Raw genomic sequence first — 12028 nt, 5'->3', positions numbered from 1 at the left:
GACCAGCTGATACCTGCAGCCTGTCCATGTGCAGCCCAGTTGAGAGCTGGAAACCTCGTCCATGTGCATACCAGCGGAGTGCTGGAGACATCACACACGTATAGCCCATCTGAGAGCTGGAAATCTCGCCCGTGTACAGACCAGATAATATCTGGACCCCCCATGCCCTTGTACAGGCCAGCTGAGAGCTGGAGACCTCGTCCATGTACATCTTAGCTGAGCTGCAATGGAGGAGGGCTTCAGATATCAGCTGGGCAGTAGTAGAAAAGGTCTCCAGCTTCTAGCTCTGGATTAATTGAAAGGCACTTTGTTGGGTAGCAGCTGGGCAGTGATGGAAGGGGCTCCAGGTAGAAGCTCGGAAGGTAGCCGTCACTCCTTGGAGGCACTTGCGTGTGATGCCTTGTACCTCTGCCCTAGCCCTAGCATGGTATTCTGGGATGGATTGGCGGCCAGTGTGGGCTCTGATTGACACAGCCACCATGTCCTCATTCCTCAGGGCAAGGTGGCATGGATTGTACCTTCCCGAATCTGAGGGCTCGGCTGCTGGAGACGTTTGGTTAGAAGATGGTTATGGCATGAGAGGACTAGAGCACCCGTGTTCACAGCACGCTTCTAATAATAGTGGGGACCCAGGGAAGCTTTGCTGCAGGAGCCCCAGTTGGTAATCACAAGATTCGCCCACTGCTTCCATTTTGACGCTGAGGCTGAGTTGAGCACCCCAGAGGACCCAGGAGACTGGACTTTTCTTCAGAAATGGATCTCTTTTCTGAAGATGGTGGGACGAAAGCAGAGCGTGGCAGCCTTTTCTGGAGATGCTTGACGCCTAAGAGGCGGGGTTCAGTCTCTGACCCGGTGAGCTTCATGTCTTTAAGGGCCAGACCTTAGAGACAGGGTTGGCTACGCAGGTAGATCTGTCTGTCAATAGCCTAGGAAAGGAGACGGACCTGCCATTGGCATAGAAGGGGGATAGTGGAGGCCCTTGTGGGACGCCACATCGCACTAATGTGGAGGGGATGTTCTCTAGATTTGCATACATGGAAAGGGTCGTAGGCTAAACCGTTTCTAGAGACTGTCTCCATCCATCCATCCATTGAGTCAATGGCTCTTCAGCCTTCAGCTGAGCCATGTAGAAGGGGCCTCCCACTACCAGCTACGCTGAGCTGAGGGGGGTCTCCAGCTGAGCCATGTATAAGGGGCGTCCCATTAGCAGCTACGCTGAGCCGAGGGGGGTCTCCAGCTGAGCCCTGTATTGAAGGGGCATCCCACTAGCAGCTACGCTGAGCCGAGGGGGGTCTCCAGCTGAGCCTGTATTGAAGGTGCATCCCGCTAGCAGCTACGCTGAACTGAGGGGGGTCTCCAGCTGAGCCATGTATTGAAGGGGCGTCCCACTAGCAGCTACGCTGAACTGAGGGGGGTCTCCAGCTGAGCCATGTATTGAAGGGGCGTCCCACTAGCAGCTACGCTGAACTGAGGGGGGTCTCCAGCTGAGCCATGTAGAAGGGGGGTCCCACTACCAGCTACGCTGAGCTGAGGGGGGTCTCCAGCTGAGCCATGTAGAAGGGGCATCCCACTAGCAACTACGCTGAGCCGAGGGGGTTCTCCAGCTGAGCACTGTATTGAAGGGGTGTCCCACTAGCAGCTACGCTGAGCTGAAAGGGTCTCCAGCTGAGCCATGTATTGAAGGGGCGTCCCACTAGCAGCTACGCTGAGCCGAGGGGGGTCTCCAGCTGAGCCATGTAGAAGGGGGGTCCCACTAGCAGCTACACTGAGCCGAGGGGGTCTCCAGCTGAGCCATGTATTGAAGGGGCTTCCCACTAGCAGCTACGCTGAGCCGAGGGGGGTCTCCAGCTGAGCCCTGTATTGAAGGTGCGTCCCATTAGCAGCTACACTGAGCCGAGGGGGGTCTCCAGCTGAGCCATGTAGAAGGGTGGTCCCACTAGCAGCTACGCTGAGCCGAGGGGGGTCTCCAGCTGAGCCCTGTATTGAAGGGGCATCCCACTAGCAGCTACGCTGAGCCGAGGGGGGTCTCCAGCTGAGCCATGTAGAAGGGGGGGTCCCACTAGCAGCTACACTAAGCCGAGGGGGGTCTCCAGCTGAGCCATGTATTGAAGAGGCTTCCCACTAGCAGCTACGCTGAGCCGAGGGGGGTTTCCAGCTGAGCCCTGTATTGAAGGTGCGTACCATTAGCAGCTACGTTGAGCCGAGGGGGGTCTCCAGTTGAGCCCTGTATTGAAGGGGCATCCCACTAGCAGCTACGCTGAGCTGAGGGGGTCTCCAGCTGAGCCCTGTATTGAAGGGGCATCCCACTAGCAGCTACGCTGAGCCGAGGGGGGTCTCCACCTGAGTGCTGAGCTGAGGGGGGTCTCCAGCTCTCGGCTCAGCTCGCTGGAGAAGGGAACTACAGCTGGCAGCTCAGCTGCTCTGAGTTGGGGTCCTTGCCATCGGCTCAGCTGCCTGTACATGAGGTGTGTTGGTTCTGCTGAGGTGGACAGGTACAAATACCTTTCAAGTCCTAAGTGGAAATCCCTTAAGAGCTCCTTGTAGTAGGGCGCATGCCCAGCCAGCAGTTCTTTTCTTGGGGACAGAAGGGTTCGGGGGCCCCTTGGCCTGCACACAGTTGCTGTGTGTTCCCAAAGTTATTCACAGTATTCACCCGGACTGCAGTAAGCCTCTGCACCCTGGTAAGGGGTGGACTGGCCTATAGGGAACTCTCGAAATTTCCCAGTAGGCCTCTGCACCCTGGGCAGGGATGGACTGGCCTATACAGAACTCTGGAGATTTCCCAGTAGGCCTCTGCAACCTGTTAAGGGGTGGACTGGCCTATAGGGAACTCTCACAATTTCCCAGTAGGCCTCTGCACCCTGGTAAGGGGTGGACTGGCGTATAGGGAACTCTGTAGATTTCCTGATAGGTCTCTGAACCCTGGTAAGGGGTGGACTGGCCGATACGGAACTCTGGAGATTTCCCAGTAGGCCTCTGCTCCCTGGGCAGGGGTAGACTGGCCTATACAGAACTTTGGAGATTTCCCAATGGGCCTCTGCGCCCTGGGCAGGAGTTAACTGGCCTATAGGGAACTCTGTGGATTTCCCAGTAGGCCTCGGCACCCTGGGCAGGGGTAGATTGGCCTATAGGGAATTCTGGAGATTTCCTGGTAGGCCTCTGCCCGCTGGACAGGGGTGAACTGCCTAGCTTAAAGGGAACTCTGCAGATTTCCTGGTAGGTCTATGCACCGTTGGCAGGGATGGACTGGCCTATAGGGAACTCTGCAGATTTCCCAGTAGCCCTCTGCACGCTCAGCAGGGGTGGACTGGCCTATAGGGAATTCAGGAGATTTCCCAGTAGGCCTCTGTAACCTCAGCAGGGGTGGACTGGCCTATAGGGAACTCTGGAGATTTCCCAGTGGGCCTCTACGCCCTGGGCAGGGGTGAACTGGCCTATAGGGAACTCTGCGGATTTCCCAGTAGGCTTCTGCACGCTCAGTAGGGGTGGACTGGCCTATGGGGAACTCAGGACATTTCCCAGTAGGCCTCTGCACGCTCAGCAGGGGTGGACTGGCCTATAGGGAACTCTGGAGATTTCCCAGTGGGCCTCTGCGCCCTGGGCAGGGGTGGACTGACCTATACAGAACTCTGGAGATTTCTCAGTGGGCCTCTGCACCCTGGACAGGGGTGGATTGGCCTATAGTGAATTCTGGAGATTTCCTGGTAGGCCTCTGCACCCTGGACAGGGGTGAACTGCCTAGCTTAAAGGGAACTCTGCAGATTACCCAGTAGGCCTCTGCACGATCAGCAGGGGTGGACTGGCCTATAGGGAACTCAGGAGATTTCCCAGAAGGACTCTGCACGATCAGCAGGGGTGGACCGGCTTATAGGGAACTCTGGAGATTTCCCAGTAGGACTCTGCGCCCTGCGCAGGGGTGGACTGGCCTATAGGGAACCCTGGAGATTTCCCGGTAGGCCTCTGCACCCTAGTAAGGGGTGAACTGGCTTACAGGGCACTCTGTATATTTCCCAGTAGACCTCTGCAGCCTAGGCCTCTTTTGTGTGGTAATCTATTTTATTTCCAAATGTTCTCATAGGAGAAGATTTGTGCCTGCAGAAAATGTGTAATATGGCGCCACTTCGACCATTATTTCCCGGGCCTCTTTTGGATCCCAGTCCACCCCTGGGCCACCACCGACAATAATCAAGGGCCCCAAAAATAATGATGCTCCACTTATAAGGATCATCCCTCTCCCCCACCAACCAAGACTGATCACAACCTCACCGGCTCACCAATGAGGATCATATTTCAGCAATAATGACCAGGACCCGCCCATAATGACCAGGAACACCCATTATGAGCAGGAACACCCATAATGACCAGGACCCGCCCATAATGACCAGGAACACCCATTATGAGCAGGAACACCCATAATGACCAGGAACACCCATAATGAGCAGGAACACCCATAATGAGCAGGAACACCCATAATGAGCAGGAACACCCATAATGAGCAGGAACGCCCATAATGAGCAGGAACACCCATACCGACTAGGACCCACCCATAATGACCAGGAACACCTTAATGACCAGGACCCACCCATAATGACCAGGACCCGCCCATAATGACCAGGAACACCTTAATGACCAGGACCCACCCATAATGACCAGGACCCGCCCATAATGACCAGGAACACCCATAATGACCAGGAACACCCATAATGACCAGTTACACCCTTAATAACCAGAACCCAACCAATAAGGACCTGGAACACCTTAATGACCAGGACCCACCCATAATGACCAGGACCCGCCCATAATGACCAGGAACACCCATAATGAGCAGGAACACCCATAATGACCAGTAACACCCATAATAACCAGGACCCACCCATAAGGACCAGGAACACCCATAATGACCAGGACCCACCCATAATGACCAGGCCCCACCCATAATGACCAGGAACACCCATTATGACCAGGAACACCCATAATGAGCAGGAACACCCATAATGACCAGGAACATCCATAATGACCAGTAACACCCATAATAACCAGGACCCACCCATAAGGACCAGGAACACCCATAATGACCAGGACCCACCCATAATGACCAGGAACACCCATAATGACCAGGACCCACCCATAATGACCAGGAACACCCATAATGACCAGGACCCACCCATAATGACCAGAAACACCCATAATGACCAGGACCCACCCATAATGACCAGGAACACCCATAATGTCCAGGACCCACCCATAACGACCAGGGCCCATCCATAATGACCAGGACCCACCCATAATGACCAGGAACACCCATAATGTCCAGGACCCACCCATAACGACCAGGGCCCACCCATAAGGACCAGGAACACCCATAATGACCAGGACCCACCCATAATGACCAGGAACACCCATAATGTCCAGGACCCACCCATAACGACCAGGGCCCATCCATAATGACCAGGAACACCCATAATGACCAGGACCCACCCATAACGACCAGGGCCCATCCATAATGACCAGGACCCACCCAGAATGACCAGAAACACCCATAATGACCAGGACCCACCCATAATGACCAGGAACACCCATAATGTCCAGGACCCACCCATAACGACCAGGGCCCATCCATAATGACCAGGACCCACCCATAATGACCAGGAACACCCATAATGTCCAGGACCCACCCATAACGACCAGGGCCCACCCATAAGGACCAGGAACACCCATAATGACCAGGGCCCACCCATAATGACCAGGAACACCCATAATGACCAGGACCCACCCATAATGACCAGGAACACCCATAATGACCAGGACCCACCCATAACGACCAGGGCCCATCCATAATGACCAGGAACAACCATAATGACCAGTACCCACCCATAATGACCAGGAACAGCCATAATGAAATCTAGGCCCACATTGGCTGGAAAGGGCTTCACTCATGAGTACTTTGGAGATCTGAATGGAAACGCTGTGTGCTGTCACTGCCATTACCGCAAGCACTCTTACTGCAACTCTGACTAACTCTGGTGGTAATGCATGCAGATTTCCAGCAATACTGGATGCTGCATTTGTACAACTTTACATGCACTATTTCTATTTGCATCCTCGTGTTGAGTATGGAAATTAATTTGATGACACAATCGTCCAAACAAACACTGTGCAATTTTTGTAAGGTCAATAAGGACCCGATTAATGGAAAAGGGCGCATTGATCCCACAAATGCTGCGCGCCGAAAATGATTATGCGCTCTGCGTATTCATGGAAATAGCCGCACTCCATGAATTGATGAACAGGGATTTGCATGCAAATTGGCACGCCAAGACCGGATTTTCCGCGTAGGTTATTCCATGCATCAGGCACAGTATTTCTATTTTCGTTGTGTTTTTATGCATATCATGTGTTTCGATGTATTAAGAAAACAAATATATTAAAACCGAATTATAGAGTCACAGAAATTGGACTCGTGATACTTGCAATCCTTCAGTGATTAAGAGAAACAAATATTAAATAATACAGGGCAATGAAAAAACCCTGACTAAAATAAAGCTAATACCAATGTGGTTGTTGTGTATTCTGAATGGTTTAATTGCCATCCGAAAGGGAAGTAAACTAGGTACACCACGCAAGGATGATGAAATAGCAGAGAAAAAAATGACCTCATGAAATTATCCTATTAGGACTCTTCCCTTGTTATTACAGAGCCGGGGACATGGAGCACAGACAGACATCTGGAGATCAGGAACAGGCTAGCTAGGGACATGGAGCACAGACAGACATCTGGAGATCAGGAACGGGCTAGCCAGGGACATGGAGCACAGACAGACATCTGGAGATCAGGAACAGGCTAGCCAGGGACATGGAGCACAGACAGACATCTGGAGATCAGGAACAGGCTAGCCAGGGACATGGAGCACAGACAGACATCTGGAGATCAGGAACAGGCTAGCCAGGGACATGGAGCACAGACAGACATCTGGAGATCAGGAACAGGCTAGCCGGGGACATGGAGCACAGACAGACATCTGGAGATCAGGAACAGGCTAGCCAGGGACATGGAGCACAGACAGACATCTGGAGATCAGGAACAGGCTAGCCGGGGACATGGAGCACAGACAGACATCTGGAGATCAGGAACAGGCTAGCCAGGGATATGGAGCACAGACAGACATCTGGAGATCAGGAACAGGCTAGCTAGGGACATGGAGCACAGACAGACATCTGGAGATCAGGAACAGGCTAGCCAGGGACATGGAGCACAGACAGACATCTGGAGAACAGGAGCAGGCTAGCCGGGGACATGGAACACAGACAGACATCTGGAGATCAGGAACAGGCCAGCCAGGGACATGAAGCACAGACAGACATATGGAGAACAGGAACAGGCTAGCTAGGGACATGGAGCACAGACAGACATCTGGAGATCAGGAACAGGCTAGCCAGGGACATGGAGCACAGACAGACATCTGGAGATCAGGAACAGGCTAGCCAGGGACATGGAGCACAGACAGACATCTGGAGATCAGGAACAGGCTAGCCGGGGACATGGAGCACAGACAGACATCTGGAGATCAGGAACAGGCTAGCCAGGGACATGGAGCACAGACAGACATCTGGAGATCAGGAACAGGCTAGCCGGGGACATGGAGCACAGACAGACATCTGGAGATCAGGAACAGGCTAGCCAGGGATATGGAGCACAGACAGACATCTGGAGATCAGGAACAGGCTAGCCAGGGACATGGAGCACAGACAGACATCTGGAGATCAGGAACAGGCTAGCCAGGGACATGGAGCACAGACAGACATCTGGAGAACAGGAGCAGGCTAGCCGGGGACATGGAACACAGACAGACATCTGGAGATCAGGAACAGGCCAGCCAGGGACATGAAGCACAGACAGACATATGGAGAACAGGAACAGGCTAGCTAGGGACATGGAGCACAGACAGACATCTGGAGATCAGGAACAGGCTAGCCAGGGACATGGAGCACAGACAGACATCTGGAGATCAGGAACAGGCTAGCCAGGGACATGGAGCACAGACAGACATCTGGAGATCAGGAACAGGCTAGCCAGGGACATGGAGCACAGACAGACATCTGGAGAACAGGAGCAGGCTAGCCGGGGACATGGAACACAGACAGACATCTGGAGATCAGGAACAGGCCAGCCAGGGACATGAAGCACAGACAGACATATGGAGAACAGGAGCAGGCTAGCCGGGGACATGGAACACAGACAGACATCTGGAGATCAGGAACAGGCTAGCCAGGGACATGGAGCACAGACAGACATCTGGAGATCAGGAACAGGCTAGCCAGGGACATGGAGCACAGACAGACATCTGGAGATCAGGAACAGGCTAGCCAGGGACATGGAGCACAGACAGACATCTGGAGATCAGGAACAGGCTAGCCAGGGACATGGAGCACAGACAGACATCTGGAGAACAGGAGCAGGCTAGCCGGGGACATGGAACACAGACAGACATCTGGAGATCAGGAACAGGCCAGCCAGGGACATGAAGCACAGACAGACATATGGAGAACAGGAGCAGGCTAGCCGGGGACATGGAACACAGACAGACATCTGGAGATCAGGAACAGGCCAGCCAGGGACATGAAGCACAGACAGACATATGGAGAACAGGAGCAGGCTAGCCGGGGACATGGAACACAGACAGACATCTGGAGATCAGGAACAGGCCAGCCAGGGACATGAAGCACAGACAGACATATGGAGAACAGGAGCAGGCTAGCCGGGGACATGGAACACAGACAGACATCTGGAGATCAGGAACAGGCCAGCCAGGGACATGAAGCACAGACAGACATATGGAGAACAGGAGCAGGCTAGCCGGGGACATGGAACACAGACAGACATCTGGAGATCAGGAACAGGCTAGCTAGGGACATGAAGCACAGACAGACATATGGAGAACAGGAGCAGGCTAGCCGGGGACATGGAACACAGACAGACATCTGGAGATCAGGAACAGGCTAGCTAGGGACATGGAGCACAGACAGACATCTGGATCTCAGGAACAGGCCAGCCAGGGACATGGAGCACAGACAGACATCTGGAGAACAGGAGCAGGCTAGCCAGGGACATGGAGCACAGACAGACATCTGGAGAATAGTTATAGGCTAGCCAGGGACATGGAGCACAGACGCATGTTCCTTTCCCCTTAACCTACTATAGTCTACAAAGTATGGGCCAGGCCCCCTGGCATTGTGCAATACGGCCTAACTCCTGCCCACTCACTGTGTCCACATCTACCATAGCGGCACGGACATGTGCACTATGTATGCCGCCACCCACTGGTACTGCTTGCCATACCCATTGCATACCTCAATACTCATAGCCTTATCTACCTCAGCCGTGGGTTCCCTCCCCCCTACTGCACTACATCTACACCCATCCTTGGCAAATGTAACGACACCAAGACTGGACCTTAAATCTGCACCATCCCTACCCTCGCTGAAGCCCATCCCGTTCACAACATTTACCATTCCTAACCTCCCATGTTCCACTAAAGCGAGAATTCTCAGACTCCGTGCCAGGCTACCCAGACTCTTCGAACCACTAAGCAGAATTACTTTGAAACCCTGTCCCACTATAATGAAGGATAATGCTGCCAAACTTTACTCTAGGAAGTTGCATAATAGTATGCCTCCCACTAACACCACTTAGACTAGTAACAGCCACTTCAACAATTTATACAAGCGTACGCCCATCCCCAAGCCACACTGCAATATACTTAATCAGAACAAACCCCACACTACTACACATCGAAACTTCATCAAACCTAATATTAAAGGAGCCTTAATTAACGCCAGATCTATGGTCGGCCATGCCAAGGAGATAGCTGACCTGATACAGGCAGCTGATTATGATTTCCTAGCAATAACAGAATCCTGGCCACACCCAGCGACGGGCCCAGCCATCCTACTAGCAGTCCTTGACAACTATACCATCCTCAGAGCTGACAGAGCCAATGCTAGAGGGGGAGGCATAGCAGTCATTGCCAAAGCAAGCCCTGCCATGGGAACAGTCACCTCACCAGTGGTCAACTCCTGTGAATTACTCACCCTTAGAATACCCCTCTCTGACTCCTGTAGGCTTACAGTACATCTTAGCTACAGACCTCCTGGTCCTATTGGATCCCTCGCTGAGGATATCTCTATAATCCGAGCCGAAACCACTAAAGACTCCTCACAAATATTAGTACTGGGGGACTTCAACCTGGGCTTCAATGATCCTAGAGACCAACAAGCCTCTGCCATGGCCAATGTGCTCACCGGACTGGGTTTTATACAACAAGTGACCCCATCCACCCATGACAAAGGTAGAACCTTGGACTGGGTGGCAGACTTCAATTCTATTACAGCTATAACCACCATCACGCCTCAACTATGGGCTGACCACTTCCTTCTGTCCTTCACCGTTGCAGCTAATCCCATATCTAAAAAGGTGAACTCCATAGCCCCTACTACCTTAACCAGAAACAAAAAGAGCATTACGGTGGACAAGATCCTACCACTTATTCTCCCCACCCTTAACTCATTGCCAGCATTTAATGACCCCGACACATTAATAGATGTGTATAACGCCACCATGACTAGAGCATTGAACACCATCACCCCCCCACACCATCACCCCCCATCACCCCTCTCAAATCACCCAAAAGTAAACCTAGAGCTCACTTGAAGACTTCGTTCACCCCCCACCCTAAATCAATTAGATCCGATAAGAGAAAATGTGAAACCCTTTGGAGACCCTCACCCACAGAGTTAAATAAAACTAACCTAATTAATATTTCTGCCAATACAAAATTGAAATCATCCGCACCAAGCAGGAAGCGTATAATAATAGGATCCACCAAGCCAGTTCAATACCAAGGAACTCTTTGTCATCTTAAAGGAGTTGGAGGCCCCCATACAACCGATAGATGATTGTATCAACCTATGGTGCACCAACATTCAGACAGCTCTCTCCGGCAAAACTGCTCTTCTTCAGAATAGGATTGCTGACAAAAGAGTGAACTAACCTAGCCAGTCATGAGAACCCACAGACAGCCTCAACCAATCTACCACAACGATTCAGATTTGTACAAGTCTCTATCCTTGAGGTAGAAACAATTATCTTATCCCTCAAACCATCAAATAGTAAGGGAGACAGCTTCCCAGCCCAGATCCTTGAAGATGCCGCTAGAGACTTGGCACCTTTCATTGCCAAATTAATGAATGCCTCCTTCACCTCTGGCACTATCCCGAGCAATCTAAAGGAGTTTTGGGACCCCATCGACCCATCCATGCCCACTAACTACCGGCCCATCACCGCGGTACCATTCTTACTTAAGGTCTTAGATAAAGTGGCCTGCACTCAAATACAGAAATACCTCGAGATCAATCATCTCCTAGGAGTCCGCCAATCGGGATTCAGGCCCCAACACGGCACTGAAACGGCGCTGATTGATCTGAAAACACAAATCGAGGAATTGAAAGACAAGGGGAGAATAGCCCTGCTACATCTCCTTGATCTTTCTGCTGCTTTTGATCTGGTGGATCATATAGTGCTTTGCAAACACCTTGACTCAGTAGCAAAGAAGCCATAGCATGGATCAGATCCTTCTTAAACAATAAAACCATGAGAGTCTTCTCACCTTCGGCAGCTGCGGATCCCATACCAACCACTTGTGGCATGCCGCAGGGCTCCTGCGGCATGCCCACAATGTATAATATATTCACGAAACCTTTGTTTGATGATTTGGACCATCTGGGTGTCACCTACACAAATTATGCAGATGACACCCAGATCTTAATCCCACTTACTGGTGACTATGACATTGACGCTGCACTTCTACATAAAATGTACCTCATTATCCAAGCATGGATGGCCGATAAAGGCCTATGCTTGAATGATGACAAAACTGAGATCATCATTCTTGCCACCCTTACCAACCTGAACAAACTTAACCCGAACTATACCTCATTCAACATTGATGGAAAACACAACAAAGTGGTCAAA

The 12028-nt window shown here is 52.0% G+C and overlaps 1 protein-coding gene across 1 annotated transcript in view; it reads left to right on the top strand.

Moving 5' to 3' along the window:
• Positions 1 to 12028, top strand: part of NPR2 (natriuretic peptide receptor 2) — a 558288-nt gene that overhangs the window by 32583 nt on the left and 513677 nt on the right. The window lies entirely within an intron of this gene.

Source organism: Ambystoma mexicanum, chromosome 6p (genome assembly GCF_040938575.1).
Source record: "Ambystoma mexicanum isolate Mex_15411 chromosome 6p, UKY_AmexF1_1, whole genome shotgun sequence".
Taxonomy (NCBI): domain Eukaryota; kingdom Metazoa; phylum Chordata; class Amphibia; order Caudata; family Ambystomatidae; genus Ambystoma; species Ambystoma mexicanum.
Note: the sequence above shows the minus strand (reverse complement) of the source record. Positions and strands in the feature narration are given on the sequence as shown.